Genomic DNA, 11999 nt, shown 5'->3' with positions numbered 1-11999 from the left:
CCCAGAAACTGCAGATTTCACCTACATTAGCGCCCCCATCTGGACACACACACACTCCTGCCATTCTCCTCTCAGGTCAGGTGTGTGGCTTTGGGGTCTGTCAGGGAGCCAGGCCAGGTCTGCACTGCTCCTGGGACCCTCCCCCTCCCCCTCCCAGGCCTAGCATCTGAGGTGGGGGGGGTGCCCGGCCCCCTTCACTTTCTCCAGGACATTCTGTCTCCCCCAGTGAGTGTCTGAGGGGAACTGGTCCACTCACACCCGTTTTCCCCAGCTTCTCCCCCCTGGTGTCACCCCACCAGCACCGGAAACCTGAGCTGTCACTCCCGGCTTCTGCCACACCGAAGGTCCCAATCAGTGAGAGGAAGAAGCAAGAGAAAGACTTAAAAATTGGGCCCGGCCGGTGTGGCTCAGTAGGTGAGCGGCGACCTATGAACCAGGAGGTCATGGTTTGGTTCCCGATCAGGGCGCATGTCTGGGTTGCAGGCTTGATCCCCAGTAGGAGGCGTACAGGGGCAGCCGATCCGTGATTCTCTCTCAACACTAATGTTTGTATCTCTCTCTCCCTTCCTCTCTGAAATTAATAAAGATATATATATATATATATATATATATATATATATATATATTTTTTTTTTTTTTTAAAGGAAAAACTAGCCCTAACCGGTTTGGCTCAGTGGATAGAGTGTTGGCCTGCGGACTCAAGGGTCTCGGGTTTGATTCCGGTCAAGGGCATGTACCTTGGTTGCAGGCACATAACCAGCAGGGAGTGTGCAAGAGGCAGCTGAATCGATGTTTCTCTCTTATTGATGTTTCTAACTCTCTATCCCTCTCCCTTCCTCTCTGCAAAAAATCAATAATAATATATATATATATATATATATATATATATATATATATATATTTTTTTTTTTTTTTTTTTTTTTTTTTTTTAAAGAAAAAACTATCTCTTGCAGCCCATCCTCCCACTGCTGGATGCCCAGCCCCCACGCTCCAAAACACCACAACACACTAGGTCATAACAGCGCTGGTTTTCCTGGAAGCACTTACGGTTTTGAGGTTTGGTTCTCCGATCCAAGCTTCTAGGGTTTCTCCAGAGTTGGTTACGTAGACAGGAGCTGTAGCCCACAATAGATTGCCATCCTCTGGGGCAGTGAGAAGTGCTCCCAGCCCCACTTCTTTCCGGAGTCTCTGCAAAATAATAAAGGGTGGATTAGGTCAGGGGCACATGCTCGCAGGCTGACGGTAAGGAATGAAGCTGGCTGATGGTGAGGCAATAGGGAACGGTGGGGTCTGCGGTAAAGTGGCGTGCTCACGGGCATGCTTTACCTACTGAGGGCAGTCATACCCCCTGGCAGGCAGGAATGTAAACCCACCTCATCATGAAGCAGGCTTTATGGGAAATGTCCTCATTTATTTAACATACTCTGTTTCCCCGAAAATAAGACAGTGTCTTATATTAATTTTTGCTCCCAAAGATGCGCTAGGTCTTATTTTCAGGGGCTGTATTATTTTTCCATGAAGAAGAATACGGTACACATGTATTGTTAAATGAAAACAAAGGAAATTTATTACCTGTATACAGTACGGTAGTATGATAGTTGTCGACACAAACCAGACACACTGTGAATCCTACAGAATCAAGAATTGACTCCTTTATTCAATGACAATCATGTCATCATCTTCTGGAACATCATCACAACAATCCAATTCCTGAATTTCCTGGTGAATTTCTTGTGACTCCATTTCTTTCAGCATCAGTGGGCCAAATCTCTCATGTTTAGCAATAGCACTGTCTTTAAATGAGTGCTTCTTGTCAAGGTAGCCCGCTCGCAGTGCATTTGCAATGCAACTGTCAGTGATTTTTCACCCATGAATTCCTCACCCAAGTCACAACTTCTTGCAGTTTAGATTTCACAAAGTTTCTGAGACAGAGCCTGGGGGGCCCTATTTTCGGGGGATGCCTTATTTTCGGGGAAACACGGTAGCGGAGGACTGAGAAGCAGGTGGGAGTCACCAGTTTGGCACCCCTGTTTCTTCAGTCCCTAGAGGGATTAGAATGTAGCATGTCCCTCCAGAGTGACCTGCCGGGGCGAGACTGTTCTCAAAAAGGGCCATGAGGCCTGTCTGGCATGATCTGTTCCTAAACCCCCGCTGGAGCCTCGCCCAGGTCGCCAGCCTGGAACTCGCAGAATCAGCTCGTTCCTCTTGGAAGATCAGAACATTCGCCCATTTCTGGTCACGTGGTGCCTCACCCATTCTTCAAAATTCCTAAGATTAAAAACACTGATGAAGCCCTGAAACTTAACCAAAGCGGCCCTTGTTGACTGTAAAGGATGTTTTTAGAGAGAGAAGGGAAGGAGGGAAAGAGGAAAAGAGGAAGGGAGGGAGGGGCGGAGGGGCGGAGGGAGAGACCTCAGTTTGTTGTTCCATTTATTTACGCACTAGAGGCGCAGTGTGTGAAATCCGTGCACTGGAAGGGTCCCTAGAGGCTGCTGGCTGCTGGCTGCTGGCCTAATTCTCCTTCCCTTCCTTCCCCCTGCTGCCCCACCCCTGCTAGAACTCCCTGTCAAGGGGACAATTTGCATACTACACTTTCATTATATGGTATTTTTTTTTTATTGGTTCTTGTATGCACCCTGACTGAGGATTGAACTCTGGAGTACTGGGACAACATTCTAACCAACTGAGCTACGTGGGCAAGGTTTTATTTTTATTTTATTGTTGTTTTTTAAAAATAAGCCTCAGCCGAGACCGGTTTGGCTCAGTGGATAGAGCGTGGGACTGGGGACTGAAAGGTCCTGGGCTCGATTCCGGTCAAGGGCATGTACCTTGGTTGCGGGCACAGCTCCAGTGGGGGGTGTGCAAGAGGCAGCTGGTTGATGATTCTCTCTCATCAATGTTTCTAGCTGTCTATCCCTCTCTCTTCCTCTCTGTAAAAAATCAATAAAAAAATATATTAAAAAAAACAACAAAACAACAACAACTATGGACCCTCATTCCAGAAAAGCAATCACGTGACTCATCCTGGTTTACCTTGCTTTGTCTACCAAGACCACCATTCCCCTTTATTTGGGGGGATATCTCTCCCCTCTGCAACTATTAATATTTGGCTCTAGATGGGCTACTAATAAAAGCACCTTACCCTCCCTTCTCAGAAGGGTAAGCACATCAAGTCCTTTTCTGGTTTTTGCTTCATCCTCTTTTGAATGGAACCCAAAGGGAAGATTTCCTATCTTCTTTGGTAGAGAGCCAAGAGATGGAACCAGATCTGCCCGGGGCCCCGTTCCCGTTTGCTGAGACAGCCCTCTGTGTGAGACACAGAAAGAGAGGCCTGAAGATTCCGGGTTGCTGGGAAGGGGCTGGCGTCCTCCTGGTATTTCCGTGCTGGATCCAGCTGTCCCTGAAGCTAGCCCATTCCTACCTTTATATGCTTTCAATGAGCCAATAAAGGCTTTTTTGGTTTGTTTGTTTGTTTATGTGAGTTTGAGCTAACTAACTGGTATTTGCAGTAGAAAGTTCTGGTTAGTATAGGTATGAACTTACTCTACTTTGCACCATTGACTGTTATCTATCTATCTATCTATCTATCTATGACTAATATGCAAAGTGTCCTCTTGGGAGTTTGACCAGGAGAACAGGAGTTTGATCACTCACTATGACATGTGCTAACCACCAGGGGGCAGCGCAGAACATGGCGGGTGACCAGTGGTGGTGGGGTGCTGAGGGAGCAAGGGAAGGGGGAGGCGGGAGGCATGAAGGCGGGTAACCTGATTGGCCCTGGTCACCAGCTACGCCTAGGGACCCTACCCGTGCACAAATTTTGTGCACCAGGGCCTCTAGTATTTTAATAACGTCCCATTCCTCATTCTTATTGTCCTCAGAAGATTCTAAGAATCACAATTTTCTTCTAAGGCAACTTTAAAATGCTTTATGTAAGACCTTACACAAGTGCTCAACTGGTTTTGATGGACTTGAACTGAACTTTATTTTCTCTAATGTACTCATGTTAATCACCACCTCTTTGCCATAAGACTATATGATTTTGCCCTAGCTGGTGTGGCTCAGTGGATAGAGCATTGGCCTGTGGATGGAAGGGTCCCAGGTTCAATTCCGGTCAAGGGCACATGCCCAGGTTGCAGGCTTGATCCCCAGTAGGGGGTGTGCAGGAGGCAGCTGATCAATGATTCTCTCTCATCATTGATGTAGTAGCTCTCTCTCTTTTCCTCTCTGAAATCAATAAAAATATATTATATAGAAAAAGACTGTATGTTTTGGGAAGACAAAGGTACTGCTTTCTACTCTTTTAAAGTTCCAGGGCCGAAACCGGTGTGGCTCAATGGTTAGCGCACCGTCCTGCAGACTGAAAGGTCCCGGGTTCCATTCCGGTCAAGGGCATGTACCTTGGTTGCGGGCACATCCCCGATGGGGGGTGTGCAGGAGGCAGCTGATCGCTGTTTCTCTCTCATCATCGATGTTTCTAACTTTCTATCCCTCTCCCTCCCTCTCTGTAAAAAAAAACAAAAAAAAATCAATAAAAACAATACCTCTCTGAGTATCAATTTCTTCATTTATAAAATACCTCCTTCATAAAACTGGGAGAATTAAATGAAAGCAACTAAGTGGAGTGCCTGGCACAAAGAGAATAATTACCAAAAATAAATAAAAAAATAAAAAGTTCCTGGGAACTGCTCTGCACATAGTAGGGACGCACAACATACTGGCGGTTGTCATAACAGTAATAACCACATCGCGAGAGGAGCGCGCTGACCTCATCCTCTGTAACATTGTAGACCCGCCGTCAGTGCTGGCACCACCTACACACCATGAGTCACTCGGAGACAAGGTCAGGCGACAAAAGACCCTCCTGCCGGATGCCTGAGGTCCAGCCTGGAAGCTGAGAGCAGACGTGACTCCCACAGCACTCCTCCTCCCCCAGGAATGTCAGTCAGCCCTGGATAAAGAGGACGACAGCTTCTGGAACTTTCCCAGTGAACGGAGCAATGGGCAGTGAGAACCTAACTACAGCCTTAGTCTGTTGTGTCTTTTTTTTTTTTTTTAATAAATATATTTTATTGATTTTTTTACAGAGAGGAAGGGAGAGAGATAGAGAGCTAGAAACGTTGATGAGAGAGAAACATCGACCAGCTGCCTCTTGCACACCCCCTACTGGGGATGTGCCTGCAACCAAGGTACATGCCCTTGACTGGAATCGAACCTGGGACCTTTCAGTCCGCAGGCAGACGCTCTACCACTGAGCCAAACCGGTTTCGGCTGTTGTGTCTTTTTTAAATATATGTTTTTTTATTGATTTCAGAGAGGAAGGGAGAGGGAGAGAGAGATAGGAACATCAATGAAGAGAGAGAATCATTGGTCGGCTGTCTCCTGTACACCCCACACTGGGGATGGAGCCCGCAACCCAGGCCTGTGCCCTGACCGGGAATCGAATCACGCCAAGCCAGCTGGGCCATAGTCTGTTTTTTTTTGTTTTGTTTTGTTTTTAAATATATTTTATTGATTTTTCACAGAGAGGAAGAGAGAAATATAGAGAGTTAGAAACATCGATGAGAGAGAAACATCGATCAGTTGCCTCCTGCATATCCCCTACTGGGGATGTGCCCGCAACCAAGGTCCATGCCCTTGACGGGACTCGAACCCAGGGCCTTTCAGTCTGCAGGCCAACGCTCTATCCACTGAGCCACACCGGTTTTGGCCCATAGTCTGTTTTTAACACAGGGGCCAGAGTGGCCTAGCCTGGCTACTGGGTCCCTCGCCTAAGGCCCTAGGAAGCTCCTGAAAACACAGGGAATGCATACACAACACATGACACAGGTGCACACGCCAAGGACATTGCAAGCAATCAGATAACACGCTTTGTCTACGTATGTAACTGCCAGTTCTTCAAAAACATTTCCTCAAGCAATGGATATTAAAAGCCCATTTTCTGCCCCGAGCATCTGGCGATGTGTCATTGGATGTGTGAGGGTGTGGTGTGGTCAGGAAAGTGTTTTGACTTACAAAAGGATCTTTCAGATCCCAGAACCAGGTGGTTGAAGGGAGGGGAGGAGAAAGCAGTGGGTTCCATTAGTCACTAGAGGGCACTGGGGAGCGGGACATCTCAAATCGGGGTGTCACATTTTCCTCCCTGCATCCACACAAAGCCCAACCCTGGCCGGTGTGGCTCAGTGGATAGAGTGTCAGCCTGTGGACTGAAGGGTCCCGGGATTGACTGCGGTCAAGGGCACATGCCTGGCTTGCAGGCTCGATCCCCAGTGAGGGGCGCGCAGGGGCAGCCAATCAATGATTCTCTCTCATCACTGATGTTTCTATCTCTCTCCCTTCCTCTCTGAAATCAATAAAAATATATTTTAAAGAGAAGGCCAAAGGAGACCAGGGAATGTGGCCAGCAGAGACTGAGTGAGAACAAAGCTATGTCATGCTTCCGCTACCAGGAAAGTCCCACCTCTGTGGTTAAGCTTCAGCAGCCACAGAACAATGTCTTCTGGCGTCGTTAACATTCCAACGTGGCCTTCTTTGTCCTAACCAGGTCTCCAGCCTTTAAGACAAATCTATGTTCCTTCTGCTCACTCTGGCATGGAGGGCAAGTCCCCGGGACCTGTGGTCAGCAAACTGCGGCTCGCGAGTGTGGCTTGAGTGTGGCTCTTCCACAAAATACCACGGCCTGGGCGAGTCTCTGTTGAAGAAGTGGCGTTAGAAGAAGTTTAAAAAATGTGGCTCTCCAAAGAAATGTCAATAGTTGTACTGTTGATATTTGGCTCTGCGGACTGATGAGTTTGCCGACCACCGGCCCCATACTATGCGGGGATGAGGTGGTCATGGGGAGAGCGAAGGCAGCCACTTCCACCTACAATAAGCTGCTTGTCTCCTCCACAGGTAAGAGCTGGAACCATCTCAGTTTTTCCACGTGAGTGGGTGTCCAGGAAGAGCCACGGCACTGCCTCCAGGAGAATTGAGTCCCTTGTAGGGTAAATGGCAACGAGAACTTCTTGGCCAAAACCCTGGAGACTAAAAATATGTCCTTCTACCCAGGAACTAGAAATATGTCCTTTCCCGCTGCTTCCCTGATGTTGTCACTGGCAAGGTGACGCACTGCAGAAGCCAAGAAAAGGATGCCAGCCCTTTTAAGAGGCTTCTGGGTAACAGGCCATGGGCCCGGGATGGGTAAGACACCAAGGGTGCTGCTCCCTGGCACTAGGGAGGGTTGAGGGGCTCCCCCTCCCCTTAAATCCTCAACTCCACTCTTCCTAAATCAGCAGAAGCTGTTGCCTTCTTGTTAAATGATCAGCTACAGAGCCTCTGCTGAGTCAAGAAGCATTTATTAAGTGTTCCGACATAACTCATCCTGTGGAACAAAAGTTTCTTTGAGCCAAAACCGGTTTGCTCAATGGTGAGAGCTTCGGCCTGCGGACTGTAAGGTCCCGGGTTCAATTCCGGTCAAGGGCATGTACGTTGGTTGCGGGCACATTCCCAGTGTGGGGTGTGCAAGAGGCAGCTGATGGATGATTCTCCCTTATCGATGTTTCTAACTCTCTATCCCTCTCTGTAAAAAATCAATATATATTTTTTAAAAAGTTTCTTTGAGAAAATAAAAGGCTAGCTAAGTCCAGAATTTCTTTCCCTTCTTCCTCAAACTTTTTCTTTGTATTTTTTTTTTTTATCAATCTTTATTGTTCATATTATTACAAAGGTTCCTCATTTCTTCCCCACTCCACCAGGTTCCCACCCCACCCTCCACCCCCTCTCCACCCACCATTGTCCTCATCCATAGGTGCACAGTTTATGTTCAGTCTCTTCCCGCATCCACCACTCCCCCTTTCCCGTCCCCCCTCCCCGCAGAACAGTCAGTCCACTCCCCTCCCCTTCGACAATCAACAGCTAATATTGTTCATCAGGTTTTTCAATCTCCTTTTGTTGTTGTTGTTGTTGTTGTTTTTTAATTAATAAACTTTTACACTTCTAAGAATAAATTTTAGAATCTAATAATTTTAAAACTTGTTTTTTTCTGCCCTGGGAATTGAGAAGCAAACTTGTTTACATGTAAGCTTGCCTTCAGGCTATCAAAAGGTGTAGCCATTCAAGTGTAAATGAACATTGTTTAAAGATAGCTGCTGGTTGGAATTGGATTCCCTGTTCTGGGTGGGAAGGGCTTGTTCTCCCCTTTCTCCATTAAAATTAAGGTGTTAGCTTTCAAACCTCTTTTTGGCAAGAGACCTTAAACTTCCAGAACTTTAAATTTTTCAGATAGTAAATCAGTTACTTAGCATTTTCTCAAATCAATAATACCTCCACATGCCCAAGGATACACTTCACACAAAAGACATTCTTTGTTTTTTTTATTTCTTATTCATTTTGTTCCTTTCTCTCTCTCTTTTCTTCCTTCCTCACATACCATAAAATTTACCCTTCTAAAGCGTACAATTCAACAGCTATTAATATATTCATAGAGGTGTCCAACCATCACCACTAGTTCCAGAATATTTTCATCACCCCAAAAGAGACCCTGTACCCATGAACAGAAACTCTCCACTCCTCCCTCCCCTCAGCTCCTAGGAACGATCATCTCCTTTCTGTCTCTATAGGTTTCTCATTCTGGACTAGAGGCCCGGTGCATGAATGAGAGCACTAGGAGGTGGAGGGGTCTCTTAGCCCAGATTGCAAGAGGGCACAGGCCAGGCCGAGGAACCCCACTGGTGCATGATTGGGGCTGGGGAGGACACAGGAAGGCTCCAGGGCATGACCAGCCCATCTCGCTCAGTCCCAATCGGCCAGGCGCCAGCAGCAAGCTAACCTACTGGTCATTGCATCTGCCCCCTGGTGGTCAGTGCATGTCACAGCATGGTTGAGCAGCCTTAGCATATCATTAGCATATTACACTTCGACTGGTTGAACGAACAACTGTATGACAGGACACTTAGCATAATAGGCTTTTATTATATAGAATACTTTCTTATATATATATAATATATTCTTCTAATATAAGGTTTTCAAGGCTCATCTGCGTTGCGGAATATCTTATTTGTTCCTTTTTATTGCTGCGTAGTATTCCATTGTGTGATATTCCACTTTGTTTATCCACTTATCAGCTGGTGGACATTTGGGCTGTTTCCACTTTTTGGCCATTATGAATAATGTTATTAACATTCGTGTGCAGGTTTTCCTGTAAACATGTTTTCATTTTTCTATGGTATATAGTAAGAGGGATTTGCTGGGCCATATGGTAACTCTATGCTTGATCTTTTGAGAAACTTCCAGACTTGGTTTTCCAAAGTAATGGAAAACACCATTTTACTTATTTTTAATGTATTTTATTGATTTCAGAGAGGAAAGGAGAGGGAGAGACATTAATGATTAGAGAGAATCGTTGATTGGCTGCCGCCTCCTGGGGATCGAGCCTGCAACCCGGGCATGTGCTTTTGGCCAGAAACTGAACCATGACTTCTTAGTTCATAGGTCAACACTCAATCACTGAGCCATGCTGGCTGGGCTGTTTTTCTTTCTTTTTTTTTTTTTTTTATTGAAGGGGAGACAAAAATTGTCCTCTGGTATAAACATTATCTGCGGACAAAGGATAAAGACAAAGAGAGAATCTTAAAAGCAGCAAGACTAACGTGGTTAGTTATCTACTAGGGAGCTCCCATAAGAATGCTAGTTGATTTCTCAACTGGAATTGTGCTGAGTGAAATAAGTCAGACATAGAGAGACAAGTGCCATATGATTTCACTTGTATGTGGACCTTAAAACACAAAGTAAACAAGCAGAACAGAAATAGACTCATAGATATAGAAAACATTTCCATAATTGCCAGATGGGAGGAGGGTTAGGGGAATGGGTGAAAAAGATTAAAGATAAAGAATATCTAAAAAGCATCTAGACAAAAGCAATTATTTATCTACAAGGAGCTTCCACAAGATTGGCAGTTGATTTCTCAATAGCAACTTTTCAGGCCAGAAGGGACTGGCAAGAAATATTCAAAGTGATGAAAAACAAGGACCTTCGACCTAGCAAAGCTATCATTTAGAATTGAAGGACAGATAAAGAGCTTCCTAGACAAGAAAAAGATAAAGGAATTCATTACCACCAAACCAGCATTACAAGAAATGTTAAAGGGTCTTCTTCTTCTTCTTTAATTAATTTCTTTATTGATTAAGGTATCACATATTTGTCCTCAACCCCCCTATTTCAATTTCCCCCCCACTCATGCTCCCACCCCCCTATTGTCCTTGATCACTAGTTAGGCTCATATGTGTGCACACAAGTCCTTTGGTTGATCTCTCCCTTTTATCCCCATCTTCCCTCTGAGGTCCGACAGTCTAACCCATGGCTCCTTATCTCTGGGCATGTTCTCGTTCATCAGTCTATGTTGTTCACCATCTCCCCTAGATGAGTGAGATCATGTGCTACTGGAAATATACTTATTAGAATAAAAACTGAGACAAGCAATAATTGTTATGTTGAAAGGCATACGAATCAGTCTGTTGTGAGCTTCTTTCTGGGCTAAAGGGTCTTCTTGAAGAAGGAAAAACAAATGAATAAGATGGCAATAAATACATATTAATCTTTACTTTAAATGATGAAATCTTGTCATCTGAAACGGACATGGATGGATCGAGGGTACTGTGCTGAGTGACTAAGTCAGACATAGACAAGCAAATGCCATATGATTTCACTGGTATGTGGACTCTCAAAAGCAGAACAGAAACAGACTCATAGATACAGAAAACATTTTGATGGTTGCCAGATGAGAGGAGGGTTAGGGGATGCGTGGAAAACATGAAGGGATTAAGAAATACAAATTGGCCGAAACCGGTCTGGCTCAGTGGATAGAGCATCGGCCTGCGGACTGAAGGGTCCCAGGTTCGATTCCGGACAAGGGCATGTACCTTGGTTTCGGGCACATCCCCAGTGTGCGGTGTGTGCAAGAGGCAGCTGATCGATGACTCTCTCTCATCGATGTTTCTCTCTGTCTCTCTCCCTTCCTCTCTGTAAAAAATCAATAAAAATATATATTAAAAAAAGAAGAAGAAGAAGTTGGATGTTCCTTCTTAGGCAGGTGACTTATTCTTCCTTCTCTAGAAACTTTTAGGGCTTCCTTTTAAAGATCACCCTTTGAGTGCCGTAGTGTCATCGGACTGTCTAATTTTGTTGGGGTGTTTTGTCCTGTTGTTGATCTTGCTTGGCATTGGAGCCCTTTCAGCACGAAGTCATTCCTTTCTTGGATGCACAGGTATTTTCTTCTAGTGGTTCCATCCTCTCTGTCTGCTTTTCTTCTCCATTTCTGGAACTTGCGGATGAGCTGCCCCTCATGTCCCTTATTCATTCTCTCTCTCTCTCTCTCTCTCTCTCTCTCTCTCTCTCTCTCTCTCTCTCTCTTTGTATCTTCTTCATCTGCTCAGTCCTTTCGGGGCTGGAATTTCCCCAGCAGCCAGACAGAGCGCCTATTGTCACGCACCGCTTCTGCGGCCTTCCCGCTCTCCTGCGTTCTGAGACCTGTCCAAACCGCAGTGCCTTTCTCTGCAGCTCTCATGAGCTCGGGAGCCAGACTTCCTTCTACCTGCTCAGCCAGCCCACGCAGAGACTTTAAACTCGGAATCTGGACTCCGGTGTGAAAAGCTCAGAACTTGGGCAACACAGGCTGTCTTCCCTGTTCCTGATAATGTAGCCAGGGTGTCAAAAGGAGGCCGCCCGGCCCTGGGGCCTCTGGGATTTCCCGTTGGCACCGCCTCAGGGCATCTGCCCTCCCGGAGGTTATAGGTTCAGCCTGTCTGGGACTTTGACAGTTGGGATTTTTTTTTTTTTTTTTTTTTCCCCTCTCAATAATAAACAAAGCAAAAGGTCATCGGGGATGAGCTGGTCACAGGGCCTGAAAGCTAAGGAAGTGCTGTGGTTTCGGCTGCTGTAAACATCTGGATGTACAATAGAAGGTGGGGTGGGCAGATGCAGGCGGAGAGGGGAGCCACGCTCTTCTTCGGAAGGCACAGGCC

The sequence above is a fragment of the Pipistrellus kuhlii genome, unplaced genomic scaffold (assembly GCF_014108245.1).
Source record: "Pipistrellus kuhlii isolate mPipKuh1 unplaced genomic scaffold, mPipKuh1.p scaffold_m20_p_42, whole genome shotgun sequence".
NCBI lineage: Eukaryota > Metazoa > Chordata > Mammalia > Chiroptera > Vespertilionidae > Pipistrellus > Pipistrellus kuhlii.
The sequence above is the reverse complement of the archived record's forward strand: the minus strand, read 5'-3'. Positions refer to the sequence as shown.